Genomic DNA, 7593 nt, shown 5'->3' with positions numbered 1-7593 from the left:
TGGTCTTGCTCACACAGTCCCAGCAAGACTCCTCTTCATGGGGATGGCTTCACTAATTTAACAGTTGCACACTTTCCGAGCAAGTCTCCCCTTCATGGGGATGGCTTCACTCATTTAAGGGGTTCACATAGTCCCAGCAAGTCTTCCTTTCATGGGGAAAGCTTCGCTTAATGGAGGGGCTTCACTTTCCCAGCAAATCTCCCTTTCATGGGTATGGTTTAACTGATTTTGGGGCTCACACAGTCCGAACAAGTCTCCCCTTAATAGAGAAGGATTTGCTTAATCGTCTTGTTCACACAGTCCTAACAAGTCTCCCCTTCATAGGTATGACTACACTTCTCCTCAAGTCTCCTCTTCAGGGGGATGGCTTCACTAATTTAACAGGTGCACACATTCCCAGCAAGTGTCCCCTTCATGGGGATGGTTTCTTTTTTTATTGGTTTCATGCATACCCAGCTAGTCTCCCCTTCATAGGGGAAGCTTCACTTAATAGTGGGGCTCTCACAGCCCCACAACTCTCCCCCTCAAGGGGATTTTGTGACTCACACAATGCAAGCAAGTCTCCCCTTCATGGGGATGGCTTCACTTAATTGGAGGTTCACACAATCCCAGCAAGTCTCCTCTTCATGGGGATGGCTTCACTAATTTAACGGGTGCACACATTCCGAGCAAGTCTCCCCTTCATGGGGATGCCTTCACTTATTTAAGGGGTTCACACATTCCTAGCAAGTCTCCCCCTCATGGGGTGGCTTGACTAATTTAAGGGGTTCATGCATTCCCAGCTAGTCCCCCCTTCATGGGGAAAGCTTCGCTTAATCGTGGGGCTCTCACAGTCCCAGCAACTCTTTCCCTCATGGTGACAGCTTCACTGATTTTGGGGCTCACACTACGCAAGCAAGTCTCCCGTTCATGGGAATGGCTTTACTTAGTCAATGGGTTCATGCATTCCCAGCACGTTTCCCTTCATGGGGATGGCTTCCCTTATGGATGGGATTAATAAATCCCCAGCAAGTCTCCTCTTCATGTGGATGGCTTCACTTTGGGGGGAGGGTGGCCACACTGTCCGAACAGGGCTTTGCTTAATGTTTTTGCTCACACAGTCCCAGCAAGACTCCTCTTCATGAGGATGGCTTCACTAATTTAACAGGTGCACACATTCCGAGCAAGTCTCCCCTTCATGGGGATGGCATCACTCATTTTGGGGCTCACACAGTCCTAGCAAGTCTCCCCCTCATGGGGATGGCTTCACTTATTTAAGGGGTTTACGCTTTCTCAGGAAGTTTCCTCTTCATGCAGATGGCTTCACTTAGTTTAGGGGTTTACACAATCCAGCAAGTCTCCCCTTCATGGGGATGGCTTCAGTCATTTAAGGGGTTCACATAGTCCCTGCAAGTCTTCTTTCATGGATAAGGCTTTGCATTTTGATGGGGATCACATATTCCCAACAAATCTCCCCTTCATGGGGATGGCTTCACTAATTTAAGGGGTTCCCACATTCCTAGCAAGTCTCCCCCTCATGGGGATGGCTTCACTTATTTAAGGGGTTTACGCTTTCTCAGGAAGTTTCCTCTTCATGCAGATGGCTTCACTTAGTTTAGGGGTTTACACAATCCAGCAAGTCTCCCCTTCATGGGGATGGCTTCAGTCATTTAAGGGGTTCACACAGTCCCTGCAAGTCTTCTTTCATGGATAAGGCTTTGCATTTTGATGGGGATCTCATATTCCCAGCAAGTCTTCCCTTCATGGGGATGGCTTCCCTTATGGATGGGATTAATAAATCCCCAGCAAGTCTCCTCTTCATGTGGATGGCTTCACTTTGGGGGGAGGGTGGCCACACAGTCCGAACAGGGCTTTGCTTAATGTTTTTGCTCACACAGTCCCAGCAAGACTCCTCTTCATGAGGATGGCTTCACTAATTTAACAGGTGCACACATTCCGAGCAAGTCTCCCCTTCATGGGGATGGCATCACTCATTTTGGGGCTCACACAGTCCTAGCAAGTCTCCCCCTCATGGGGATGGCTTCACTTATTTAAGGGGTTTACGCTTTCTCAGGAAGTTTCCTCTTCATGCAGATGGCTTCACTTAGTTTAGGGGTTTACACAATCCAGCAAGTCTCCCCTTCATGGGGATGGCTTCAGTCATTTAAGGGGTACACATAGTCCCTGCAAGTCTTCTTTCATGGATAAGGCTTTGCATTTTGATGGGGATCACATATTCCCAACAAATCTCCCCTTCATGGGGATGGCTTCACTAATTTAAGGGGTTCATGCATTCCCAGCATGTTTCCCTTCATGGGGATGGCTTCCCTTATGGATGGGATTAATAAATCCCCAGCAAGTCTCCTCTTCATGTGGATGGCTTCACTTTGGGGGGAGGGTGGCCACACAGTCCGAACAGGGCTTTGCTTAATGGTTTTGCTCACACAGTCCCAGCAAGACTCCTCTTCATGAGGATGGCTTCACTAATTTAACAGGTGCACACATTCCGAGCAAGTCTCCCCTTCATGGGGATGGCATCACTCATTTTGGGGCTCACACAGTCCTAGCAAGTCTTCCCTTCATGGGTAAGGCTTTGCATTTTGATGGGGATCACATATTCCCAGCAAGTCTCCTCTTCATGGGGACAGCTTCCCTTCTTTAAGGGGCTCCCACATTCCTAGCAAGTCTCCCCCTCATGGGGATGGCTTCACTTATTTAAGGGGTTTACACTTTCTCAGGAAGTTTCCTCTTCATGCAGATGGCTTCACTTAGTTTAGGGGTTTACCCAATCCAGCAAGTCTCCCCTTCATGGGGATGGCTTCAGTCATTTAAGGGGTTCACACAGTCCCTGCAAGTCTTCTTTCATGGATAAGGCTTTGCATTTTGATGGGGATCACATATTCCCAACAAATCTCCCCTTCATGGGGATGGCTTCACTAATTTAAGGGGTTCATGCATTCCCAGCTAGTCTCCCCTTCATGGGGATGGATTCACTTATTTAAGAGGTTCACGCATTCGATGCACGTCTCCTCTTCATGGGGATGGTTTCTTCTTTATTGGGTTCATGCATACCCAGTTAGTCTCCCCTTCATGGGGAAAGCTTCCCTTAATGGTGGGGCTTCACTGTCCCAGCAAGTCTCTACGTGGATGGCTTCACTTTGGGGGCGGCTCACACAGTCCGAACAAGTCTCCCCTTCATTGGGAAGGCTTTGCTTAATGGTCTTGTTCACAGTCCCAGCAAGTCCCCCCTTTATGGGGATAGCTTCACTCATTTTGGGGCTCACACAGTCCTAGCAAGTCTTCCCTTCATGAGTATGGTTTCACTTATTTGGAGGTTCACACAATCCCAGCAAATATCTCATTCATGGGGATGGCTTAACTGATTTCGGGGCTCCCACACTCCCAACAAGTCTCCTCTTCAGGGGGATGGCTTCACTAATTTAACAGGTGCACACATTCCCAGCAGGTGTCCCCTTTATGGGGATGGTTTCTTTCTTTATTGGTTTCACGCATACCCAGCTAGTCTCCCCTTCATGGGGAAAGCTTCACTTAATAGTGGGGCTTCACTGTCCCAGCAAGACTCCCCTTCTTGGATATGGCTTAACTGACTTTGGGGCTCTCACAGTCCCAGCAAGTCTCCTCTTCACTTTTTTTGGGGGGGGCTCACACAGTCCGAACAAGGCTTTGCTTAATGGTCTTGCTCACACAGTCCCAGCAAGTCTCCCCTTCATGGGGAAGGCTTCACTTACTTTGGGGTTCACACAGTCCCATCTATTCTCCCCTTCGTGGATTGGGTTCACGCATACCCAACTAGTCTCCCCTTCATGGGGAAAGCTTCCCTTAATGGTGGGGCTCTCACAGTCCCACAACTCTCCCCTTCATGGGGATTTTGTGGCTCACACAATGCAAGCAAATCTCCCCTTCCTGGGGATGGCTTGACTCATTTTGGGTCTCACACAGTCCCAGCAAGTCTCCCCTTCATGGGGATGCCTTCACTTATTTAAGGGGTTCACGCATTCCTAGCAAGTCTCCCCCTCATGGGGATGGCTTCACTAATTAAAGGGGTTCATGCATTCCCAGCTAGTCTCCCCTTCATGGGGAAAGCTTCGCTTAATGGTGGGGCTCTCACAGTCCCAGCAACTTTCCCCCTCATGATGATGGTTTCACTGATTTTGAGGCTCACTCTATGCAAGCAAGTCTCCCATTCATGGGAATGGCTTTATTTAGTGAACGGGTTCATGCATTCCCAGCAAGTTTCCCTTCATGGGGATGGCTTCACTGGGGGGCAGGTTTCACACAATGCCAGCAAGTCCCCTTCATGGGGATGGCTTCACTTTTGGGGGGTGCTTCAAATATTCCCGGCAAGTCTCCCCTTCATGGGTAAAGCTTCTTGGATGGATGGGATTTGTGCATTCCCAGCAAGTTTCTGTTCACGGGGATGGCTTTGCATAATGGTGGGGCTTCAGAGTCCTAGCAAGACTCCCCTTCATGGGGATTTCTTTACATATTAAGGAGTTCATGCTTTCCAAGCTAGCTTCCCTTCATGTGGAAAGCTTCGCTTAATGGTGGGGCTCTCACAGTCCCAGCAAGTCTCCCCTTCATGGGGATGGCTTCACTTATTTGGAGGTTCATACAACACTAGCAACTCTCCTCTTCGTAGAGATGGCTTCATTTATCTGGGTGTCATACATTCTCAGCAAGTCTCCCCTTCATGGTTAAGGCTTTGAATTTTGATGGGGGTAACATAATCCCAACAGGTCTCCCCTTCATCGGGACAGCTTCCCTGATGGATGGGATTCACGCTTTCCCAGCAAGTCTCCCCTTCATAGGGATGGCTTCACTTATCTGGGTGTCACACATTCTCAGCAAGTCTCCCCTTCATGGGGAAGGCTTCACTAATTTAAGGGGTTCACACATTCCCAGCAAGTCTCTCCTTCATGGGTAAGGCTTTGAATTTTGATGGGGGTAACATAATCCCAACAGGTCTCCCCTTCATCAGGACAGCTTCTATAATGGATGGGATTCACACTTTCCCAGCAAGACTCCTCTTCATGGGGATGGCTTCACTTTTCGGGGGGCTCACACATTCTGAACAAGTCTCCCCTGAATGGTGAAGGCTTTGCTTAATGGAGCAGCTTCACTGTCCCAGCAAGGCTTCCCTTCATGGGGATAGCTTCACTCATTTGGGGGCTCACACAGTCCTAGCAAGTCTCTCCTTCATGGGTATGGCTTCACTTATGTGGGGGTTCACACAATCCCAGCAGATATGTCCATGTGGCTAGCTTAACTGATTTTGGGGCTCCCAACAAGTCCCAAAATCAAATCACACTCCCAACAAGTCTCCTCTTCAGGGGCATGGCTTTACTTTTTGGGGAGCTCACACAGTCCTAGCAAGACTCCCCTTCATGGGGACAGCTTCCCTTATTTAAGGGGCTCACACATTCCTAGCAAGTCTTTTAATTGGAGGTTCACACAATCTCAGCAAGTCTCCTCTTCATGGGGATGGCTTCACAACCAGCTTGCTTCAGTGGTTTTGGGGCTCACACCGTCCCAACAAGTCTCCTCTTCAGGGGGATGACTTTACTTTTTGGGGAGCTCACACAGTCTTAGCAAGTCTCCCCTTCATGGGGATGACTTCATTAATTTAACAGGTGCACACAGTCCCAGCAAGTCTTTCCTTCATAGATCAGGCTTTGCATTTTGATGGGGATCACATATTCCCAGCAAGTCTTCCCTTCATGGGGACGGCTTCCCTTAGGGATGGTATTCAAAAATTCCCAGCAAGTCGCCCCTTCATGGTGACAGCTTCACTGATTTTGAGGCTCACACTATGCAAGCAAGTCTCCATGGGGATGGCTTCACTTATTTAACGGGTCCATGCATTCCCAGCAAGTTTCTCTTCATGGGGATGGCTTCCCTTATGGATGGGATTAAGAAATCCCCAGCAAGTCTCCCCTTCTTGGGGATGGCTTAACTGATTTTGGGGCTCTCCCAGTCCCAGCAAGTCTCCTCTTCATGTGGATGGCTTCACTTTTGGGGGGGTGCACACAGTCCGAACAAGTGAAGTCATTAGTGAAGTCATCCCCACAATTAGTGAAGTCATCCCCACAAAGGGGAAACCTGCTTAGAATGCGTGAACCCCTTAAATAAGTGAAGCCATCCCCATGAGGGGAAGACTTGCTAGGAATGCGTGAGCCCCTTAAAGAAGTGAAAGCATCCCCATGAAGGGGAGACTTGCTGGGAATTTTTGAATCCCATCCCTAAGGGAAGCCGTCCCCATGAAGGGAAGACTTGCTGGGAATATGAGATCCCCATCAAAATGCAAAACCTGATCTATGAAGGAAAGACTTGCTGGGACCGTGTGAGCTCCCCAAAAAGTAAAGTCATCCCCCTGAAGAGGAGACTTGTTGGGACGGTGTGAGCCCCAAAACCAGTGAAGCTACCCCCATGAAGGGGAGACTTGCTGAGATCGTGTGAGTAAGACCATTAAGCAAAGCCTTGTTCGGACTGTGTGAACCCCCCCTAAAAGTGAAGCCATCCACATGAAAAGGACACTTGTTGGGACAGTGTGAGCCCCAAAATCAGTTAAGCCATTCCCATGAAGGGGACGTTTGCTGGGATTGTGTGAACCTCCAAATAAGTTAAGCCATCCCCATGAAGAGGAGACGTGCATGGAATGCGTGAACCCCTTAAATAAATCTTCATAGGGATGGCTTTGCTTAATGGTGGGGTTTCACTATCCCAGCAAGACTCCCCTTCTTGGGGATGGCTTAACTGATTTTGGGGCTCTCCCACTCCCAGCAAGTCTCCTCTTCATGTGGATGGCTTCACTTTTTGGGGGGTGCACACAGTCCGAACAAGGCTTTGCTTAATGGTCTTACTCACACAATCCCAGCAAGTCTCCCCTTCATGGGGATGGCTTTACTTATTTAACAGGTTCATGCATTCCCAGCAAGTCTGCCCTTCGTGGGAAAAGCTTCGCATAATGGTCGGGCTCTCACAGCCCCAGCAAGTCTCCCCTTCATTGGGATGGCTTCACTAACTTAAGGGGTTCACACATTCCCATCAAGTCTCCCCATCGCTTTTTGGTTTCTCCAGCTTGGCTTTATGAGGGTGTGGCAAAGCATGATCTGGACCTGTGGTGTGTGGTTTGAATGACCGCTCGACCAGCCATAAAAGGCACAGCCACTCAGCACCCATCACTGATGTTGAAGAGAGTCAATTTCTCTGGGTACGCTGGGAGTTTTTTTCTTCACAGATTGCACTGCGGAATGTGTTACGGCTTCCCTGCCATGGGGTAACATATGCTCCAGCCTCAATTTCGCACTGTGTGAACTGCATAAAAGACTAAGGTGAGCAAAATGCCCATGCTGCTTATGGAAAGGCTCCATCTCTCTGCCGCTGGTCCTGGACAGGGCCACCATGTAACAGGGGCCCCTGACTCTTCATCACCTCGCCGCAGAGTAAGGTGTCCGCTTTGGGGAAGCGTCAACTGAAGCATCGCTTGCCTAGACCTCAGAAGGCGTTTCGAAAGCCTCCAAGTCTCGGGACAGGGCTGCTCTCCCCCGCCCCAAGGAGCCGCTCCGGAGTCCCTCCTCCCCGCGGCTGGCCCCT

The sequence above is a fragment of the Heloderma suspectum genome, chromosome 6 (assembly GCF_057233095.1).
Source record: "Heloderma suspectum isolate Gila_16-S chromosome 6, 16-S_ref, whole genome shotgun sequence".
Classification (NCBI taxonomy): domain Eukaryota; kingdom Metazoa; phylum Chordata; class Lepidosauria; order Squamata; family Helodermatidae; genus Heloderma; species Heloderma suspectum.
The sequence above is the reverse complement of the archived record's forward strand: the minus strand, read 5'-3'. Positions refer to the sequence as shown.